Consider the following 22,274-nt stretch of genomic DNA (forward strand, 5'->3'; position numbering starts at 1 on the left):
CTCTGTCTTCTGCAGATGGTGTTTAAACCTTTAGAGAAGGTTGCTCCATTGATCCTGTCTAATACCTCTTTGGAAGTTCTGAATGGAAAACATCCTGTTTGTCTCTAATCAAAGCTGTTTTTTCTCTGCCTCTGAGCCAAAACACTGCAACAAGCTTGGCCTTTTTGGGAGCAGTGGATGCTGAGATGCCTGCTGCTTTTCCAGCATGGGAGAACCTGAAAACCAGCCTCTTCCCACTGGCTTCATGATTTTGGGGTACGCAAGGGGTAATGAGAAAGCAGCAATCCAGCAGCTCCTAGCTGGGTGGTAGCTGACTGCACCACAGCAAGTCTAAAGAGGCGTCTCTTTCCCATCTATTAAAATAGACACCACCAGCAGCGAAAAAAGTCGGGAAGTGTGACTCAAAGTGGGGGAAGGAAAAGGGATAGGGCTCATTGGTAGCTACACACCCACATCAGGAGACCATCTCCACAAACCCGCTTGCATCCTACTGTTGTCAACGTGATTTCAAACGAAACATATGCTGATATAGAGAAGGGACTGAGAGAATAGTTGGGTGTAGGAAGTTCTTGGCTCGCAGTGACAGAAAGCACATGCTAAGGGTGTCTGTGGAATGGACAGTGTCAGAGTCCTCTCTGCCGCAGTGATTTCCTATAAAGCATTAACAAAGAGCATGAGGTTAAATAGAAGCTGCTTTTCTTTCTCTCTTGTTACCCAAAACCAGCCCTGGAAAATGGTCTGAGGGCATCCCTCTGCCCTTGACTCATTGCCAGGCATGCCTGGCTGGAAACCTCCCTCCAGATGGAGCAGGCTAGGAAAGGTAAGGAAATACAAAGAGGAGAGAAATGAAAACATATGAACGCCCCTAATTTTGGTTATGTTTTTGCTGTCATTTTGATTGCTGCAAAATGAAGGTAAAATACTGTGATTCCACTCTAATAATATTTCCATCCTCTTACGCTGCCATAGGCTTCCTCTGAGTAGAAACCTTTGTCAGAATCTGGTTGGGGCAGATTATTTTATTATTTGATTGCAAAGTGCTTAATTTCTCCCAAATATCTTTTATTCTCATTAAAAGTAATCACTAAACATGGCCAGCCAAAGCCATGTGTACACCTGCACCGGGTGTAGGTAGATCCAGCTAGAGAACCGTAGTGTGAGAGGGAACCAGGAATACATCTGGTGCTGAGGTGGGAGCATTGCCACCTCAGCCAAAGTTAACTATAACACTTTCAGACTCAATACTTTGGTTCCTTTTAGCTGGATTAAAAAGTTAAGGTTCAGGTTAGATCTAAGAAGTCCTTCACTGTGAGGGTGATGAGGTGCTGGCACAGGGTGCCCAGGGACGAGGTAAATGCTCCATCCCTGGCAGTGTTCAAGGCCAGGTTGGACAGACCCTTGGGTGGCATGGTCTAGTGTGAGGCATCCATGCCCATGGCAGGGGGTTGGGACTGGATGATCTTAAGGTCCTTTCCAAGCCTAACTATTCTATGATTCTATGAACGTACCTTCATTTTATGTTCTTTTTAAACTGTGATTAGAAACCCAGCTCGCCTGCCATGCCTCCCCATCCCTCTGCATCTCCAAGGGGTGTTGATCACCCCTACACCATCCCGTTTCCCGGAATGTTTTGCCACCAAAAAACCCAGCTTTTGAGGAAAAACAACCCCCAGCCATCCACTTCTATGTGCCAGCTTCACCAGCCCCATGGATTTTATCCCTCAGCCCATTGGCCCATGGCTCAGACGAGTGCCACCGGCTCAGGGTGCGGATGGCTGGTAGCCATGAGGCTGGGAGTCAGACCCTGGCTTGTCCCTGCCATGGTTGTATTTCCCTCAGTACCCTTTGAGGGCAGGGAAATGGAGATGGGCCTGGATGGAGCTGGGCTAAACATGGTTGTGAGGCTTGTGGGGCTGTGGGCTCGGTGCCTCAGTTATGAAAGGCAGTGGGGCTGTCACTTTGAGGAGACCAAGGCCATGGTAAGAGGCTGGGTGTGAGGATGGACATGGTGCCCTTATAGCCACGAAGTTAGAGCTGCTACAGGCCAGCCTGGGTACCCAAACCCCTCCTGGATGCGGGCTCTGTGGTGCTGGAGCACAGTGATGCTGTGGTCCCCTCCTCATGGCTGCCCGGGCTGAAGGGTGGGAGGTGGAACCATTGCACTCCAGACTGTCCTGAACTGACACTGGGTCCTGCTGTCCTCCTCTCCACACCAGAAAAGCAGTTCCAGCCATGCTTATTGCTTTCTGCTGTTCTTAATGAGTCCAAGAGCTAGCAATGAGAGCCATGAAGCGAGGAGTGCCCTTGCTGCCACCACATCTGTCTCTGCAGTGATGCTGCTCACAGCATCTGCTTTTCAGCCCCGAGCATGCAGGGCTGGACCTGGCTGCAGCCTCCTTTGCAAGGCACAAGCAGAACAAGCCCTGAAAGGCTTTTCCATTCATTCCTCTCCAGCCATTTCTTCCTTGTTTGTCCTCTGAGGGGCTTGGAACTGGCTGGGATGCTCTTTGCCTCAGGACATAATGTGGGCAGGTAGCTGGGGAGGGTTAAGCTTTGGGATGCAGCTCCAGAACAAGGGACACAAGGGGGGAAGCTGTGGCCTCCTGACCATCACATCTTTCTCTTTCCTTGTGTCAGGCTGGACCACAATTTGGGGAGATGCAGGAAAGTGTGTGCATACCCCAGGGCTGTGAGAGCCATCATCTCTTCCTGAGTCTGCCAGTGCATGTGGATCCATCCCCTTCTACCTGCTCTGCAGGGCTTCTGCCCCAATAATTATTGTTTTCTCACATTAAGTAATTTTCCCCTTGCAATCACCCATTTTTCCCATGCAATAGCTCATCTTTTAACTTGCAAAATAAGCTAGGGCTTGGTTAAGCTCCAGGGCTTGCTTGTGTATCTTGCTGCTTGTTGGAGGCTCAGGGGGAAAGAAAAGCTGGAGCTGCGGGGGGCAGGATGAGTTGCCAAAGCTTCATGTTGGAAAGCTAGTGCAGGAGCAATGGGAGAAGGCATGGGGACGGAAGGAGGGAAGAGGCAACAGGCTGTTCAATCACAGTGATAGCCCTGGGAGGGACAGAAGCCACACTGACTGCAGAGGAGATGCAAACAGGTCTGGCTCCCAATGGAGGTCTGCAGCATCCCAAGGTGCCTGTTCCCAGCAGGCAGCCGGGCAGCAGCAAGCAAAGGGGGTGTAGTGACACCAGCCCATGGGCCCTCCTCATGCTGTGCAGGGTGCAGGGCTCTTTTGTCCCCAGCTCTGCTGTTGCAAGTCCCCTTCCCAGGTACCTCTGTGCTTGCTGGTTGCTGGTGCCATCACTGGGGCACTTTGCTGTTGTCACCATAGATGCTGTTGAGGCATCCTGATGCCATTTGCTGGTGTTATTGAGTGCTTTCTCACATGGATTTGCTTAACAGTGTAGCACAGCACCCACTGACAAGAGCTGAGCACCTGCCATGGCTGGAGCAGGGGTTATTAAGCAGCAAGAGGGGTCTGCTGGGAGACCTCCAGGATCAGGGTTATTCCAGGCAAAAGAGAGGGTAAACCCCCCATTTTTCCATTCCATGGCTCCTTTACTGGGTGATCCTTTGCTATTCCCCTCTGAGATCTCCATAGCCTTCAGCAGTAGGATATGGGGCTGTTTTCAGCCCTGTGCTAAAGGACATCAAGATTGCTGACACACTGGGTCACGCAGAGAGCATCACTGCAGAGGACTGCTCTGTGACCACCTCTTAGTGGTATTCCCACTCCTTGATGCTCAGAGATGGGAGCCGGGACTTGTCCCCTCCAGGGACACCCAGGGACACTGAGGGTTTGTTCGCCTGTTCCTGTGGCTCCCCGTCAGCCAGGAGTGTCTCTGCAGTGCGTACCTACAGCACATGATGGCACTGCAGGAGCGCAAAACGGCCTCAGCATCCTCTGCAGCTCGCCTGGGTTTTTAACCCCTCCGTGCAAGCGAAGCTGCTGCGGTGGCTTTCCAGGGACAAAGTGTGGAGGAGGGATTGGGTGGCGATGTCCGATGCCCTGCTGTCCCCAGCTAGGGCAAAGCCTCGAGTCCGAGCTGCTGCAGCATCACCCTTGGGTCCCAAGCACCACCCTTGGGACCATAGGAGACACAAGCGCTGCAACGTAGGCCTGTGTGTGCTCATGAGCTGGCATCTTCCGTAGTGCACAGTGGATGCTTTGTGCACTGGCTCCTCACCGCTGTACATCCCTGGTCTTGGCATGCCTGAGAGCATTCCCCTCTTGCTGCCACATTGTCTGGCTTCACCTCCTGAGCTCCCACAGGCAGAGAGGAGGTCTTCAGATGCACACTGGGCAGAATCAAGCCTTGGTGCAGGTCTTGCATGAGAATATCCTGCTGGGTTTTGGAAGAGAGCAAGGAAATGTGTTAGTTTGCCGGTTCCTGAAGTTATTGATCCTCTAGCCAAAACCCAGGGAGAGCCGTAGAGATGAACAGAAAAGCTGCAGCAGCATTTCCATAGAGCATATGTTTTTTCCTGAAATAATCCCTGCAGGAGAGAAGCTGTAAAAATATCTGGATGTGACAATCCTGGTGTTTATCTGTTCTTATCTACAAAGAACTGAAGAGGTAGAAACCCAGCAAGTGCTACCCACATTAGTGTCAGATCCTGTAGGTATAGGGAAAAGCGCCATGTCCTTCCAAGAAGTTGTCTTGAACTATCTGGACACAGGATGGATGGCTCTGCTTTTCCTCCTCCTATTGTCCACGAAGGAAAAAGTTCTCCCTCGGACTTTTCCATAAGGAACAAGGTGTACACCCAGGAGAAAAAGCACAGAACTGGGAGAGGAGGGGATAAAACCCCATGTTTCCAAGAGAGAAGGAGGACAGAGGGGGTCTGGTTTCTGCAGCTCTCATCCATCTCTCTGCATGGAGACTCTTTCCTTGCTATCTCCCAGTTGTAAATGCAGCTGATGGATTTTCTTCCTGTTCCATCTCTCACACTTGTTCATGTTAATAAAGATAGATTTTATTTCTTTCTTTTCTAAATCCAAAACAAAACGTTCCAGTGTCTCCACCCACCTCCCCACCCCCCCCCCCCCCCCCCCAGCACCAAGTGCTGATGCTGATTTCAGTGCTTATAATTTGATTTCTGCCTCTCCTGCTGGGCTGATGCAGGAGAAACAATATTTAGAGAAGCTGATTTTTAATTTACTGGTTGGGTCTTTTTCTGGAGCAAGGGAAGCAGAGGCTGGGAGCGGGGTGGGAAGAGGCTCGGCAAGAAGGAACTCTCCTTTTCCAGGCCATTTTCATTCCAGTTTGCGGTCTCTGATAGACAGAAATCACAGCAGAGCTCAACTGATCAATTGCTCTGTGAAGAACAGAGAGTGCCTCATCTCTTTAGGTATTGTTGTGCAGGGACTCATAGCTACTTGACACCAGTGACTCCAGGTTTGGAGCCTGAGCTTTGATAATCTCCATTTTCCAAGTGGGGAAACTGAGGCACGCAGCTATAAACTGCCCCCTTCCCCTTCAGATTGCAGCCAAAACAGCATGTGGCACAGGCACTAAGGGCTCGCTTCCAAACCCAGGCTGTATTCAGCACACACAATCCTCAGCATCACTCTGTTTCCAGTTAAACATGGACAAAACAAGGTTTTCACTGGTGTTTAGCACCCAGCCCAGTACTGAGCACCAGAGTAGCAATAGACATCAGCCACTCCTCAGCTCTTGGAGTTTCACAGGGAAAAGCTCCTGCATTTTGATAAGAATTTTTTCCTTGCCAAAACCCTGACTTTTCATTTCTAGACACAGAATTAACTTGCTCATCACTTTATATTTTTTTAAGGAATAGCATCCCCCTTTTCCCTTTTTCCTTTGATTTTCCCTGGCTTCTGGGAACAGGGCTTGTGATCGCTTCTGTGCCTAGCAAAAGATAATAGCTTTGCTAAATAATTTTTCCTCTTCTAAAATATCCATCAAGATTGCCTGCTGCACAGTTTACATTTCCTGCTGTGGAGACAAATACTTTAATTAAAATGGAAGGGAGGGGGACAAAAAAACACACAGAAAAAAGAAGAAGGCTCTGCAAAAAGAATCCAAAAAGGTTTAGGAGACACAGCAATGGGCAAATGAAGCCCTTGGGCAGCCAGGATGGATTTTGCATCTGTGCATAGAACCACAGAATGGTTTGGGTTGGAAAGGACCTTAAGGTCATCCAATTCCGACCCCTTGCTATGGGCAGGGTCACCTCACACTAAACCATGGCACCCAAGGCTCTGTCCAACCTGGCCTTGAACACTGCCAGGGATGGAGCATTCACAACTTCTCTGGGAAACACATTCCAGTGCCTCACCAACCTTACAGTAAAGAACTTCTGCCTTAGATCTAACCTGAACTTCCCCTGTTTCAGTTTAAACCCATCACCCCTTGTCCTATCACTACAGCCCCTGATGAAGAGTCCCTCTCCAGCATCTCTGTAGCCCCTTCAGATACTGGAAGATGCTCTGAGGTCTCCATGCAGCTTCTCTTCTCCAGACTGAACAGCACCAATGTTCTCAGCCTGTCTGCATACGGGAGCTGTTCCAGCCCCTGAGCATGCAGGCTTTTGGGGCTGTTTTGCTCAGTGAAGGAGGGAGGTGCTGGTAAAACCCAGTTGCGTTTCTGTTAAGCAGCAAGAACCCCTTCCTCAAACTGCTTGCCCTTCTACATCTCCTGCTCCAGTTTGTGCACAGGAACAGGTGGAATGGTTTGAGTTTGGATGTTTGTATCTTGAGGATAAGGAAACAACATCTTCTACCTACCTTGGCCCTGCCCTTTCACTTAAGACCAAAATGCTCATCTCCTGTTGTTGCTTGTTTGATTATGGGAGCCCTTAGATCGCCTTTCCCTCCCTTGGCTTTAGCTGGCCCACAGGGAAAGCACAGCAGCAGCAAGCAGGAAGAAACACCTTAATGTGCCAGCCTGATATTAACTCCAGGGAGAGGGATGGGAAGTTACAAGTACCAAATTGCTGCTCAGGCCTGGAGGTTTTCTCCCTGGGTCTAGTTAGAGACTGACAGCATTGCCTGGAGTTTGGAGTGTGAAGCTCAACAGAGCAGGAGAAAGGGAGACCCCATTTAGGATGGGAGTGCAGTGTGAGCCTGCAAGGCAAGGAGAGCTGCCAAGGGGAGCAGCAGCAGCCAGCCCTGGGTTTCAGAGGGCATTGGTGCTTGAGCTGGGTGGCAATGAGCAGGAGGATCTATTGGGATGGCTTAATCAGCCTTCAAAGGTCTTTCTTTCAGGCCAGGGTATAGGGGGAAGAAGGTGGATTGGGATCGTTCCCCTGCTAAGCTGGGATTTGTGTTGAGCTCATAGAGGATAATGAGATGATCACCATCAGATGGGTAAGCTGAGCTCCCACTTTCTGCACCATCCCTCTAAGAGAGGAGTGCATTATTCCTGTTTTTCACCAGCCTGAACCAGCAATTGTGATGCTGTCCCCATATAATCAAGTCTGTCAGTCAGATTCAGACACCTCAACACTCCAAACTGCGTGGCTTACAAGGAGCGATCACAGGACTTCACTGTTTGGCAGTCAAAGCAGCACCTTGTGGGCTCTTTTCTCTTGTTGGAGGAACAAATATGGGCTTGTGAGAAGGAAACATCCCTGGGAGAGCAGTGAGGTGGCTGCAGTGCTTCCTCGTATGCTGGCTGTGACTGAGGGTCCTGTGCAGGGGGTGGGATGAGCTGCACCGATCCTCATCGCTGTTTCTGGTTCAGAGCCTGCTTCTAAGGGTTGAGGGTATGAGTGGAACCCTCCTATGCTGGCAAGGGGTTTGGGTGCTTATGTACTGCCTTGACCAGCCAGAGCACACAGCAAAACAGTGGGAGAGAGGGGCCTGATACAGTGCAGCCTTTCCTCTGTGTACAGTGGGGACCAGTGCTCTAGGGATGGAGGCAAGGCATCAGGAAGTCTAGGCTTGTGGGGTGTCTGTCTCTGCAGATACGTTTCCACTGCTTTGCAAGATGTGCATGGAGACAGTAGGAATGCTGCATCTATATTCAGGAGACTCTTCTTTGCCTTCTTCCAGTGGGAAAAGCTGGTGGTCTGGCTCTGTTGTAGGTAAGAAAACCTCAGTGCATGCTGAACCCTGCTCTCACCACGGTGTCACTCTGCCCTAGGGCCTTGATGAGCTGGGGCTGTACAGGATGAGACCCTCCTGGCCACTCATGTCCTCACTGGAGAGACCCCAAAACTTGATCAAGGTGAGGAGCTGCTCAGACAAGCTGTCATTGTCCACGTTACAGAGCTGCTTTTGGTGGAGCTTTTCTGTGGCATGAACCTCTTCATTTCAGCCTGGTCAGGACTGGAAGGCTTGCTTTGCATGTACATCTTATTGCTGTGAGGACACCAAAGGCTTTTGTCCTCTGGGCTTTGTACCCAATAACCACAGTGTGTGTTGCAGCTGCATCTTACTGTCTGTGTGTGGGATAATGGATCACAGTGCAAGAGAGGCTGTTCGATGACCCTTATGGTTCCCTGTGACACTCAAGGAGCAGCCAGCTGGCAGCTATGAAGAGGAGCGAGGGAGCCCACACCATCAACGTGGGCAGTGGGCACAGCCAGGAGGGACCAGCCCCATGGGGAGTATGTCAAGGGAACAAGGGCTTGACTTGCTCACGGTCAGTGCTCTCCCCTCTCTGCACTGTCACCGTATCATTGAGTGATTGCTGGAGCGCAGACAGGCTTGAGCTTGCAAGCGTGCTTAGCTTTGGGGAGGAGGATGCTGCATTTACCATGGCTCAGCAGCAGAAGGCCCCGTTTGATTTTCTCTAGCAAGGGGCTAACTCAAATACAGCCACTTGGAGGCTCCAGACTCTCGAACAGGCTCTGCTCATCCGCAGGTCTGGTGGCTGCAGAGGCTGGGGAGATGCTGTCAGAAGGGAAAGGTCCTTTGGGCTGCACAGTGGGATGCTCCTCGCTGTAGTGATTCGGCTGCTGCCTGCGTCAGCTGCTCCATTGCCTTCTGCAGGTCTGTGAGTGCCGAGCCTGTGTCATGGGCTTACAGGACAGTCACAAGGAGCAAGCTACCTTTTCTTCTTCCCCTTTTTCACCTCGTCACTGCTGTGGTCTGGGGTAATGGTGAGGCACAATTCATTACCGTGGAAACAAGAAGCAATCACCCTCCCAGGGTAAAACCTGCGCAAGAAACAGCTCACCAATAATGTGAATCCTTGGGGACATGCAGCATTATGTTCTGCCCAGCAGTGATTTGAGGGCAGGGCACATAAAACAGTAGCAGCATCAGTGGGCCCGGACCGGGCTTAAGCTGCAGCAGTGATTCCCTGGTGCTGATGCTCACTTCCAGAGTGTCTTCTGGACATCCCACAGTGCTATTCATTGCCTGTCTCTGTCTGGAGGAATGAATGAGACTTACCTGAGGCAATGATTTTCTCAGACTAAAGCAGTTTAAGGTCCTGAACAGCTCGACATAACTTTGGCATTAGCTCTCCATCTGTTTCCACCTAAATCCCTTTAGGTGCTATGGGGTGGTGCAACTCATGGTACTGAAGTGGTCGGGAGCTGGAAGACTGACAACATGGAGAAGGAAGGGTCCATAAACTCAAAACCCTGCATTTTCAGACCTCTTTAAGAGACCTCCTGATCTATCTCTGATCTTATCACTGACTCTCAGGTCAGAATCTAAAGCCTTCAGGAAGGGCTGGTAGGAAATGAAGCTTGTTTCTTTCACAGGAAGCATCGTGGTGCTTGCAGAGATGCTTCGTGTGGAAGGTTTGTTAAGCCACGTCTCATTTGTTTGGGGGATTCTGTTGAGACATGAATCAGTGTCTCAGTGGCTGCTGATGGGTGGAGAGTGGCAGCCTGGGGTTCATGGGCAGAGGCACAGGAAGTAGGGCTAAGTTCAGCTGCGTGTTGCACAATGGCAGCTTGACACTAGTGCAAGTGACTCAGCAGGTCAGAATGATGTGATATAGATGTGTGTGTAAAGTGTCCTCTGAAGGACAACCAGAGATGTGCTGTTGGACTGAGCAATGTGCAGAGAGCTCACGGGTGTCCTGAGCTTTGTCATGAAATGAAGGAACAAATGACATGGAAACGTAACTGGAATGCTGCCTCTCGCTGCTGTTGTGGAGAAACAGCAAGCATGAGTAAGTGTTCCCCAGACGTGTACAGAAAGAGGAATAGCTGAAAAGAGAGAGGAACTGAGGGGCCAGAACTGGAGGGAAATGAGATTGTGCAGTCACTGCAGCTCAGAGGTGGATTCAGGATAGCTCAGTAGCTTTCCAAAGCTTTTCATTATGCAGCCTGCTTCAGCTGCCCTACTCCTTGTGGCTGATCCTGCTCTGACTGCTCCACTCATCCTTAAATACTGCCTCTCTCAATGTCTCTTGGTAGGTTTGAATCTCACTGGAAGCCTTTCATGACCTTATACTCGCTCATGGAGAGGCTTTTTAGAGGAGAGCTTGAAAAAGTTTTGTGGGTCCATATAGTGCTTTGGGGGTTGCAGAGCTCAGGCATTGCAGTGCCCTTCCCATGTTGTCACGTCTAGGTTGGACATTGTGCAGCCAGAGAGCCTCCCTCTTATGGAGGAGCCTTGAGCGCTGCAGAGGGGATGGAGATAGAGCTGGGCACCAGGGAAATGTGGACTGACCGATGGCATGCCTTTGAGGAAAGGTATAGGCCATGATGGTGGTGATGGAGGAAGAGGGCAGGGCTTTAACTCCAGGCTCTAGATATGCCAAGAGGGATGGAGAGTGAAAGGCTGACAGCAATGCTCTTGTAGGTGTAGCAGGAACCATTGTGGGAGCTACCAAATGCCAGTGGAGAGAAGACACTGAGTGGGTCAATGCCTTTTTCAGTGTGAGATATGACAGAACATCTCTGCTGCTGGTAGCACTGATCATAAAGAAGATACCTTTTACATGTAAGAGTGCCTCGGTTTGGACAGGGTTGGGCAGATGAATGTGGCAAAAGTGGTGTTTGAACAGGCTTTACCATGTGAAGAACTTAAGAAAGTTCTTAAATGCACTTAAGAAAGCATTAAAAATACCTCTTTAGAGCAGAAGAGGAAGGGAACTTCGCCCGTTGGCAGTGCTGGGGCCACAATTCTTCCCTGAAGGTAACTCCTTAACTTCTCATCTTCAGTTCTCTCTGCTTTTACCCCATTGCAGCTCGTTCCTCATCAGGAGTTGCCTGAAGCCTTTGCCCAGCACAAGGCTGGGCTGGAGATGGGTGTTGGGGAGGAGGCATGTGTGATAGTGATGGGTTGAGAGCCCTGGTTTCTGCACTGAAACTCAAAGTTCTCTTAGTGCTCAACTTCACAGCCCTCTCTGCCTCTCACTCCTGTCACTGCTCATCTCCTCTCTCAGTAGGTTTCACTTTCTCTCCCTTTTACACGTCCTTTCAAGCAGCTCTCGCACTGATGAACTTAAGCTGCTAGATCACAGCTCCCTCTCTAACTTCTGTCATAGCCTGATCTCTGTTCCCAGCATTGCCCCATCCCATCTATTTTCTCTTGCTTTAACTCCATCCCAAGTGACAGTGCAGGGCTCGGAAGGTTGCATGCCTCCCTCAGTTCTGCCTGCCCACATTCAGGGAGAGCAGAAAGCCAAGTAAGCTCTGGTAGCTGTTGGCAAATGCTTTCATTTGGGCCCTTCCTCTTTCCTCTATTTCATTAGAGGTATTAGTCATGGCCTCTCATTCTCCCTCTACACTACACTGCACGCCTTAAGCAGAGGTTTGCCCTCCTAGTTACCTGCTGGGTATCCACACTTGGCTTTATTTCTTTCTCATCTTGTGTCCTCTGGCTAACTGGAGAGCCTTCACAATTCTACTGGTATGGTGATGGCAGTACATTGCCTTTATGGTCACTAAGATAAGACTCATCTATCTAGGATACAAATGGACTCCTACTAGTAAAGGCTTTGTTCCTCTGATAGGAAGTTACCTAGGAACATCAAAAAGGCCCTCAGGGGATGCTGATATAACCTGATGGAGACGCTTGTCAGAGAAGGCCTTCATCTCTTGCAGTCTTTTCTTCTGCCAGTTTATGGTGCCAAAGGTGCATTGTGGAGGGCAATGGTTAGCCCTTCATGGCCAGCACTTTGGGAAAATGATTGACTCTTACCACATTATCAGGTTGGATGGGGCTTGGAGCAACCTGCTCTAGTGGAAGGTGTCCCTGCCTGTGGCAGGGGGTTGGAACTGGATAATCTTAAGGTCCTTTCCAACACAAACCAGGCTGTGATTCTGTGATAAGCTGCAATATCAGTCCTGCACCAAGGCACTGATAAAGAAAAGGTTAAACTATGGTAGGAGAAAGGGGGACAGATTGGATTTCTTTGGCAGGTCAGTAGAGTGTCACTGAGACATGGGGAAATCCTAACACAACAGATGATCTCTGCACTGAAAACTACGCGGCAGCACAACGGGAACCAAACCTGACACCCTGATGTACAACAGAGAGTGCCCATTCAGCAAGCGGAGCAAAAAAGTTTGTTGCAATTGGGCAAGTTCTCCGAACTCCCTGTTCTGAAAAGGGGCTGGTAATTGCAGGTATTGCCTTTTCAGATGGAATCAGGAGTGAATGGAAACAGGGTGACAGGGGGCTGGAAAGGGATGAGCTTTAAGGTCCTTTCCAACCCAACCTCTTCTATGATTCTAATCCTTACTAAAGCCTTAGCAATTAAGCAGACTGAGGAGTGATAATGTGCATGTGACTTTCTTGCCTGGCAAATGTAACATCTAGGATGCATGAGCTCAGGTAATCAAATGGCTTTCCTGCAACAGGCACAGCAGGAGCCAGAAGAATCTCTACCACTCATCCACAGCTGCTGGACAGCCATCTCCAGCTCCTTGTTGTGGCAGGCAATCCCATGTTGCAGGACCACACACATCTTTATCCCGACTTGAGAAAGTACTTTCATTTCTCTGTGCCTCGCTTCCCTATCTGACAATAGTGGTTATCTGCCACTGCTGACTGCCTCTTTATGACAAAGGAGGAACTATTGGTGTGAGATGCCCCATACCATGGAACCAGGCTGCTGCGTTGGGCCGTAATGTGTGTCTGTGCCCTCAGTGAGTTCAGGCAGTCAGTCATGTACCTGACAGCACACAGCTGGCTCCAGGGCTGTGTGATACTGAAACTGAACCAGTTCTGCCTTTGATGGTCAGATTAAGTGATGCTCCAGTAAAAGAGCATAAGAAAGATGTGGGCTAGACAGCCAGCATCTGGCTCTTCTTCTCTGACCCAGCTCTGCACAACCCTCTGGAAAACAGTGATGCACTGATAGTGTTTGTCTCATTGAAACCCCTGCATTTCCTCTGGCTGAGAAATGTATTATACTGAAAACAAGGAATAAGGTGAGATGTCTCCAATGAGGGACGGTTGAAACCAGGTTATTTGTAGTGACATACTCAATGGCTCTAATAATCATGTAGCTTTCAAATATTTAATGAGCTGCATAATGCACTTGAGACCTTATTTTTCATTAATTAGAAAGACCCCAGTCTCAGCCACACTGGAATAAGTGGAACAGACCAGGAGATCCTTTACTCCTTCACACTCTCCACAGTCCTGAGCACCCAGCCAGAGCAATAGACCACAGCTACCTCAGGGATCTTTATCATTTTACTGGTGTGCATCAGCATCAAGCATTTCTCTTTCTCCTATAGGTAGAGGTGGAGTTTGGGCACCAACACCCCCTCTGGGAGCGGAACAGGAACATCTCAGTCGATTAGTTAGTCCCTTCCCTTAGTAAATGCAGTCCTCAGGTTTGGATCCCAGAAAAGGCAGACTTCTCCCCACTTTTCACAGCACTGCAGTGTTATTTCAGTCTGCCCCATCACCCTATGCTGTTTTGCATTCAAATCCCTTTTCAGAGTTATATTTCTGTCCATATGTCTAGACCTCAGATAACCTGGTTCTCTAGTGATGAGCAGCTGTGCTGCATCAGCCCCTTCATACATGCTCCTGTGCTTTCCCTGTCTGAAGACCATTACTGATTATTAGCTAGTATAAAATGGGAGGAATCTTGCTTGGCACTCCTTAAAACACTGCTCTTGCAGACCTCTGGCCTGAGGCTGCCTGTTCTGCCCAGTGCTCCTGAAGTGCAGTTTTCCCCTTCACTGTGCACGATGGAGGATTATTTCATTAATGAACCTAATGATACTTTGTCTTTGGTGCTGATGAGCTTTGTGATGGTGCTGTGCAATGTTTAATTAACTTTAAGCCTGCCAGGCACTACGAGGATGTTTATAATCTACAGCAAGTGCAGAAGAAGCGGGAAGGGCTGGTGTGGTACAATAACCTTAACCAAGGTCATGCACTGGCTATTGGCTGGGTTTGAGAGCAGACTCCAAGTCTCCTGACTGCTGAAGCAATGCTGTGAAAAAAGGAAGTACACTTCCCTGCTCAAATGCTTGGGAAGTGCAAAGTGGGACAGCGCAGGTGAGGGATGCTCAGTGCTGGGTTAGGCCTGGGGGACCAGAGAGCATGTTCAGCGCGGTGGCCACGCTCAGTCACAAGGCTTTCAAGGCAGTGTTTGAGGTTGTACTTGCCCATGTTGGCTTTATGTGAGCTCAAGGCAGTTTTGTAGCACACAGGCCAGAGACAGCAATTTAATGTGTGGGTTAAAAGTGAGGGCTGCCAGCAGGGAACACACACAAAGAGGTGCATGGCAGGGGTGCAGAGACCTTGTGTAGGTGCTGCCACGGATGCTTGCTGTCCTCCAGACACCACCGATGATCCCAGCAGGGCTTTGCCCTTGTTCCAGGTTGTTTTGAGCAGGTCACACTTTGTCCTGCTGCATGTAGGGTGGGAGATGAACCCCTGAGAGTTGCCTTTTCCTCCCTTCGCCCCTGGGTCCCACCACTGACTGCTGTGGTGGAGGGTGGCACGTTGCACAACCCTTCTGCGCTGGATAATCCCCTCCTGGTTTGTAAACAGGCATCCATGTGCTCAGCAGCTCTTTGTGTAAAGCACTGAACAGAGATGCTAAGCTGGTCCTCAGGCCCTGAGATAGGGAGGAGTAAGGGTACAATACCTGCCATGGGATTTCAACCTCTTTCCTAAGCAGATGGGAGTGAGAGTCAAACCCATCACTTGGGGAAGGGCCCACTAGAGATTTCAGTGTCTTGCTAATCACTGGGAAATATTAATGTCTTCAGGAAACAAGTCTCTTTTATTGTTCTGTGGGAGAATAAATGCACTTCTGGCTTCAAGGACTTGGAACTGTCTTTGGGAGGGCGATTTCTGGTCAGGACGGGTAAGAATTGCCTTAGCATCTTCTCTGAGATCTCATGGCTGTATGATCCCACATAATCCTTTTATTTCCCCCTCTCCCCTCCCATGCTGTCTGGAGCTTTCCAGCTTGTTATAAGCCAAGTTTACTTTGTGTGTTGAAGATCTTCCACATTTAAAAAGTCACCTTAAGCCCCCACTTAGCTGTGGCTGGCTCATGTCCATATTCCACCTTTGGGATCATACCCTCGCATCCTCTACCGCTTCCTTCAGGATGCAGCTGTGTCATATTTCTCCTTCTTTACTTCCTTCATTGCTACTTTCTTCCTGGCCTGTTGTCATTGTGGGTTCACCTCAGTTGTTGCCTGACCACATGCCATCTCTACCAGCAGAAAGAACCTACATTGATGAACTTAGAAGCTGATGGCTGTGTTGGTACAACCACTTTACTGCAGCCTCTTTAGCTTCTCACTATGAAGAAGGCTCCTCCTGTACATCTATTAGAGGGCAGACTCTAAGAGTAGGGTTGGCTTAATTTACATCAAGCTGCATGTGTCTTGCAGCAGCAGCATTGGGGGCATTAGTCCAGTACCCATAGAACTGTTATTACCATAGGAGGTGAAACTTCTGCTTTCCCTTCCATTTCCTTCCTCCCTCCCTTTCGCTGTGGTCAGGCTTTCAGGGCACTTCCTGTGCTCTTTGTGTCACTCCTTTTCCTGGGTGACTTCTCTTCTAGTATCTCCTCCCTGCCTGCTTGGTGCATGCAGCTCACAGCCAAAGAAATGCTGACAGAACTCCTCAAAGCTGCCTTGCCATGGGGAACTGGTGGAAGAACTGGAGGTCCTGGGGCAGCTCAGGGTCATTTGAAGGTGGAAAGGGGATGGCCTAATCTAGAATGTGCAACCAGGATTGAACCTGGAAGGAAAAGGGTGTTCTGATAAACTCCTCTTTATCAGCTAAACACCGGCTTCAGGTTTTACTCCATATACACATAAATCTGTAAGTAACAAGTAATAGCCAGAGAGGTTTTGCAGATTCTGAAAGCACGGTGCTCCAAATGCATGCAAATGTGCATTTGGAGCTGACTCAACCACTCTTTTGGAACATATTACTTTGTTAGTAAGGGAAGTGGGCACTCGGCTATGTGGACAAGTAATACTCGTATGCTCTTCTCCTGGTAGAGTCAAATGGCATAAACCCCTTAGTGTCTGAAAGCTGATGTACAAAGCATGCTATGCATTAAGCCCAGGAGCTGGTTGAGGTTGTCTCTCAGGAAATGTATATGTAAGACCTTCACCATGGCTTGCAAGAGCTGGGTCTGCCCCTCCTGCTGCAGTTGTTGCAACACTTCCCTGTCATGTAGTGTCAAGTCATGGCAGTGAAACCATAAACACGAGGCCCAAGAGTCTTAGCACTGGTCACTGCCTGTGGCAGTGCTCTCTACTTGCAGCAAGCAGATCTGCTCCCCAGCTTTTTGCTCTTAATTGCTGGCTGGGTTTCCCTCAAACCAGGTTTCTATAACCCCTCCAGGGAGCCATGATTCATTACACCTGCCTCTCGTTTCTAGTACTTTCGTTTAGAGTTTAGTATTTAACCATGCACTGAATCCCCACATCAGCCTTTGCTGTGTCCAATCTAAAAGGCCTGAGATCTGCAGTGCTGCATGCCCTGCACACCTCTCATGTTTGGTAGGCTGAGTTATCCTTGCCCTGCAGCACACTCATTGTTATCAAGAGAATGGGGCAGGGAAAGGAGGTGGAATGAGTAGGATAAGACAAAGCCACAGTAATACAAACCATGTGTAAATTTGGCTACCATAAAAAGGATGTAATGGAGGGGGAAGGAGAAAGAAAAACAGTCCTTTTGTATCAGTAGCAGAAACCAGTGTTGGTCTGAGGTGGCAGTCCACCTTTAGCAGGGCTGCAGGCACAGCACGTTCCATGCCAAGGCACTGACAACATCCTCACATTGATGGCCATTGAGTCCCTGGTTCTGTGGCCAGCCAAGAGGTGACCATGGTTCATCCAAGGCGGAAGGGGAGGGAGCTGCTGGGCTTCCTGGTGCCAGCCTGCCCCTCTCCAGGAGTCAAGGGGGCTCCAGTGTCACTCTCTGCCTGTCTGTGGATGCTTGGCAAACAAGCCTGGATGCTTCCACCATCTGTGTCAAATCCTTCCAACCATTCAGATCAAACATTGATCAGTAGAATGTAGGGCTCCTAACTGACCTGACATAGTCCATATGGAGTAGCTGCCACAGATAGTGACTGTCTTGACACTGATTAATCACTTCTTCTAGTTGTATATTTGTCCCTGGTTACTTGACACAGTTCTTCCCTAATAGCTTTTGAATAGTTCTGGGGTATTCATATGACCTTGGCTTTGGGGAATAGCCCATCTGATGACACACATTACCTACTTCAGCGTAGGCTTGGCTGCTTTTCATCAAACTAACTTGGATGTCAGCTTTTGGGGGTTTTCTTTCCCCTTTGTACACCAGTATCTGTCCTTTTCTGCAGTGGTAAACACTATAGTTATGCTGGGTTCTGTCTGGTTTAGGTGGCACCATTGGCAATGGGCTTGGGGCTTGGTCTCTGCTATACGGCATGTAGAAACTGTCTGTGATTCCACCTCTGTGTCCTTCCCTGTCACTTCCAGTCACAGGCATGACAAGCAATCTGCATTACTGATGCTCCTTGCTTTGAAACTAGCAGTTAAATGATCTGTAACTAGAGTCAATCACTGCTCAGGCAGACAGCAGCGAAGCTGTCTAAACACCCCAAACTAAATGCAGAGCTCCTCTCAATCTGAATGTGGTTCTCTTCTTCGGAGGTACAAGCAGAGGCAGTGGGTCTTCCAGGCTGATCTTCCATCAAGTGTGAGATTATTACACCCAATTCCTACGGTGAAGCATCACAAGTGAGAGTTACAGGCACCAAGGCACTGTGCTAGGGACCTGTCGTGATGAGTGCACCAGGCGTAGTGCAGGGTGCTTGTGGTTCAGCACTGTCTCTATCCAGGTCGCCTGCGGTCGCTGTGTGAGGTGGTGACTCACCCATTCCAGGAAGCAGCGATGCATTTGTGGAATTTGCAGCAAAAGGATCTCAAAGCTGTATTCCCCCCCCCCATTTTTTTCCTTGTGATTGATACAAACTGTTTTTCCCATCAGAATGGCTGGGAAAATTCAATGTATTATTCAAGTTTTGAGACATTACCTTTTGCTTTTCCTTTCAGGCTTGGGCAGGTGAGTGACTTACTGACTACAAGGACTGGCAATTGTCAGCTTAACCTCAAGGACTCAGTAACTGTCTACACACCCTGAGCCTAGACCGCAGCTGCAATGTGACCTGATTTAAGTCACAACTTACGTGACTGCTAAGCTGAGTTGGGTTAGCTGATGGTGTGCTAGTTAGGAAGGCATATATGGCCAGTGCTGCAAATCTGAGAGCAGTATTGGGTCAGCTGGGGTAGCCTGAATGCACACCTGAGCTTCTCAAGCACTTCTGGAAGTTCTTGTGGTGGTCCCCATATACTGTGTTGTGTTAGACTGTCGTGAGACAGGTTAGTTTTACCCTACTGATGATGTGTTGTTGCAATAGTAATCCTGCTCAGTACAAGAGGAACCACAGGTTCAGACCCGTGGTGCGTGCGCTTGGCTGAGGAGCCACTGGTGCGAGGCTACCATCTGTGGCTTATGACTGAGCACCTCTAAGTCAGAATCCTGTTTAGAGGCTTGATGTTGTGTTGTTGCATCATCGGTCGCTCAAGATTGACCCAGGTAATGACAGTCTTGTTCAGATTGTGTGGGTTAAAGACCTTCCTCAATCTTCATTAGCAAAGACAGGCCTTCCTCATAGGAGAAAGAAAACTCCTGTCTTCAGACCCGGGCTGATGGAGCTCGTCTAGCCTTGTATGGTCTTCCATCGAAGAGAAAGACACTTACAAAACCTACGACCTGCGGACTTTGCTGTCACCATCCGAGCTAGCTAGGCCGTGGTGGTTAAACCTCAGGTGTAAAGGATGGGGCCTCACCTAAAAAATCCACTGTGCAGGCTGGAAGGGCTTACACCCACTTCTTTGTATGGACAGGTGAGGGTTGAAACGGCAGGTGACAAGGTGCATGGGAAGCTGCAGATCCAACCTTGCATGTGGGCAGACCAGTGCATGGGTAGCTCGAGATCGCTCAGGAGATGACAGTCCTGGTCGGACACTTTCTGATTGCCTAAGCACCCTTTTTTCCAACCAGGTTTGCATATCCCACATGGCCTTGGTCATCGTGCTTGTAGTAAGCGTGGTTAAAGCCCTTCCCAAATCTTTGCAAGCCAACCCATCATATGCCAGCATCTCAGGAATGCTCTCTGCCACCTGATCCATGGCTCACAACCAAATAGTTGTTATAGATGGTTCTTCCACTTAAAGTAAGACCTGGTTTGTTTAATCCTGAAACAGTTCTTGCTGTGTTCCTTGGTCTCCGTTTGCAGATAGATTTGGGGAACTGCTTAGGATGACTGCTGAGTCAAATATATCTTTTCTTCTGACTAACAGCTGTTCATCTACATGTGGTACTGGCTTAGGAGTGAAGCCACCATAGATACATCAGCCCTATCTGTTCTTATGGCTATCACCAGTTGTCTTGTCCAAGAGCTTAGCTAACTTTCCTTTTTGACTCGACTTCACAAGTTATTTTCTTTTAATATAAGCAAGTACAAGATGTTTTTGTCAGTCCACCTACATTGTGGTCCTTTTACACTATGTAATGTCTTTCTTGAGATCATAGAGGTTAGTATATGCTGTCTACCATTATGTTACTTATAATCATGTTCAGGAGGACAAAGATAACTTGAACATGTGTTTTTAGAAACACATATTTTCTCTAACACCTCCTTTCTAAGAGATCTTTAATGATCCCACCAGCAAATTCCCATCACAGTGAATCATGTTTCATTTAGGATGTTATTCTTGTCACTTTAAAGGATTCCAAATAATACTTTTGCTTCTTGGGAACCGAAAGAGGCAATTACATAGACATTTTGGCTTTCTGCAGGCATTGCACATTGTTGTATGCAAGCTGAAGAATATGAAGTTAACCAGCATTGAGTTTCTAAGCTGGGTTTGATTTGCTAGCTTGCATGTTTTCTGCTTGTGCCCCATCCCTTGCAGTTTCTGTGTGATTTGTCCTTGAAAAAGTGATGATGTGTATTGTGAAACTGTTCCTTGTGATGGAAGCAGCACATTCTTTCAATGTCCTTCAAGCTGCACTTTCCACTTGACCCCTGTTGGACAGATTCTGTGATGCTCCCAAACTCTCCAGCATCTTCAGTGAGCTCCCATTGAAATGGTAATTTCTAGAGAATACTTCAGGCTCATCTCAGCTTTAGATACAAATTAAATGTGGATTGCTTCATTCTGCATATTGAATACTAAAAGATGCACTCATTTGTCCTCTCTGCAGACACATGATGCTCTGCCAATTTCCTTAATCCAGGCACAGAAGCAGTCAGCAATTGTTTCCATTCACTCCTGATTCCATCTGAAAAGGCAATACCTGCAATTACCAGTGCCTTTTCAGAACAGGGAGTTCGGAGAACTTGCCCAATTGCAACAAACTTTTTTGCTCCGCTTGCTGAATGGGCACTCTCTGTTGTACATCAGGGTGTCAGGTTTGGTTCCCGTTGTGCTGCCGCGTAGTTTTCAGTGCAGAGATCATCTGTTGTGTTAGGATTTCCCCATGTCTCAGTGACACTCTACTGACCTGCCAAAGAAATCCAATCTGTCCCCCTTTCTCCTACCATAGTTTAACCTTTTCTTTATCAGTGCCTTGGTGCAGGACTGATATTGCAGCTTATCACAGAATCACAGCCTGGTTTGTGTTGGAAAGGACCTTAAGATTATCCAGTTCCAACCCCCTGCCACAGGCAGGGACACCTTCCACTACAGCAGGTTGCTCCAAGCCCCGTCCAACCTGGCCTTGAACACTGCCAGGGATGGGGCAGCCATGCTTTCACTTAACTGCGATCTCTACAGCTGCAAAAATAAAGATAAGACACTGATTTACATTGCATAACCCCGTCAGTGAAATTATACTTCCTATTTCTATCTTATATCTACCAATAATTAATTAATATCTTATAGCCAATACTGATTTTCACACACTTCCATGAACAGTCTCGCCCTATTCCACCTACTTCCAGGCTAATATCCCATCCTCATCCTGCATTTTTGCAACTTCTCTGTCTCTGTGGTGTTAATAATACCCAGCAACCCTATGGCTGGAATGCAATAACGCTCCTTAGTTATCTACAGAAAGCCAGGAGTAGATACATGAATGCACCACCATTTATCAGTGTAAATGAAGGCAGGAGCTTTATTAGAAGGATTTAAATTAATTTTGCCAACTGTGAGGTTTTACAAAGCCTCTTCCAGAAACAATAGCTGGGTCTATGCTGTAAATTAGGGATGGTGTTGAGATGTACCCACTGTTATAGCAAAGCATCAAATGGATTTAGGTATGACCAGGGCAGATAGCAGCTCTGAGCCCAGCCGGGGTGTTTGTACCTCTCCTAGCTGCTGCCCCCAGCAACCCACTACCCATGGAAAGGGTGACGAGGGCTGTAAGGTCCTGGGTTCTCACCACTCTATGAACCTCCAGTATTTAGTCCTTGTGCGTGGCCACGTGCCCCTTGTTCCTGTGATGACTGCAATACTGAGATGCAACCAGATGGATAAACCCTACATGTTATGTTCGTAAGAGCTCAGCTGGAGATAAACCTGTTGCTACCTGGCGCAGGAAAACCTCTGCCACAGCTGAGCACTTCACTGCTTGCCTGCGTGGTGCTGCTTGGAGCATGGCAGGGTTACAGAGGCATTGATCTGTGCAGTGATTTGAATTATGTGAAGCATGGATTTGCTGAAATTGAACTCAGAATCTCACAGAAGTTTCCTCGTTTTTTCCAGTCTAATCTGAGGCAACCAAATGACACTGATACAACCCCTATTTCTCTTTCATTTCTAGTCCAAATTATACTTTTCATGATTTCTTTCCCTTCATGTTGTTTGTCAGTTGTTTTAGTTAA

At 48.5% G+C, this 22,274-nt stretch overlaps 1 pseudogene; it reads left to right on the top strand.

Annotated features, from left to right (window-relative positions):
• The first annotated feature begins 8,514 nt into the window (after positions 1-8,514).
• Positions 8,515-13,704, top strand: LOC130597428 (CMP-N-acetylneuraminate-beta-galactosamide-alpha-2,3-sialyltransferase 4-like; annotated as a pseudogene).
• Positions 13,705-22,274: the final 8,570 nt, after the last annotated feature.

This window comes from Pezoporus wallicus, unplaced genomic scaffold (genome assembly GCF_028554395.1).
Source record: "Pezoporus wallicus isolate ANWC-B61680 ecotype Strahan unplaced genomic scaffold, APGP_CSIRO_Pwel_v1 contig_4684, whole genome shotgun sequence".
NCBI classification, from domain to species: Eukaryota; Metazoa; Chordata; class Aves; order Psittaciformes; family Psittacidae; genus Pezoporus; species Pezoporus wallicus.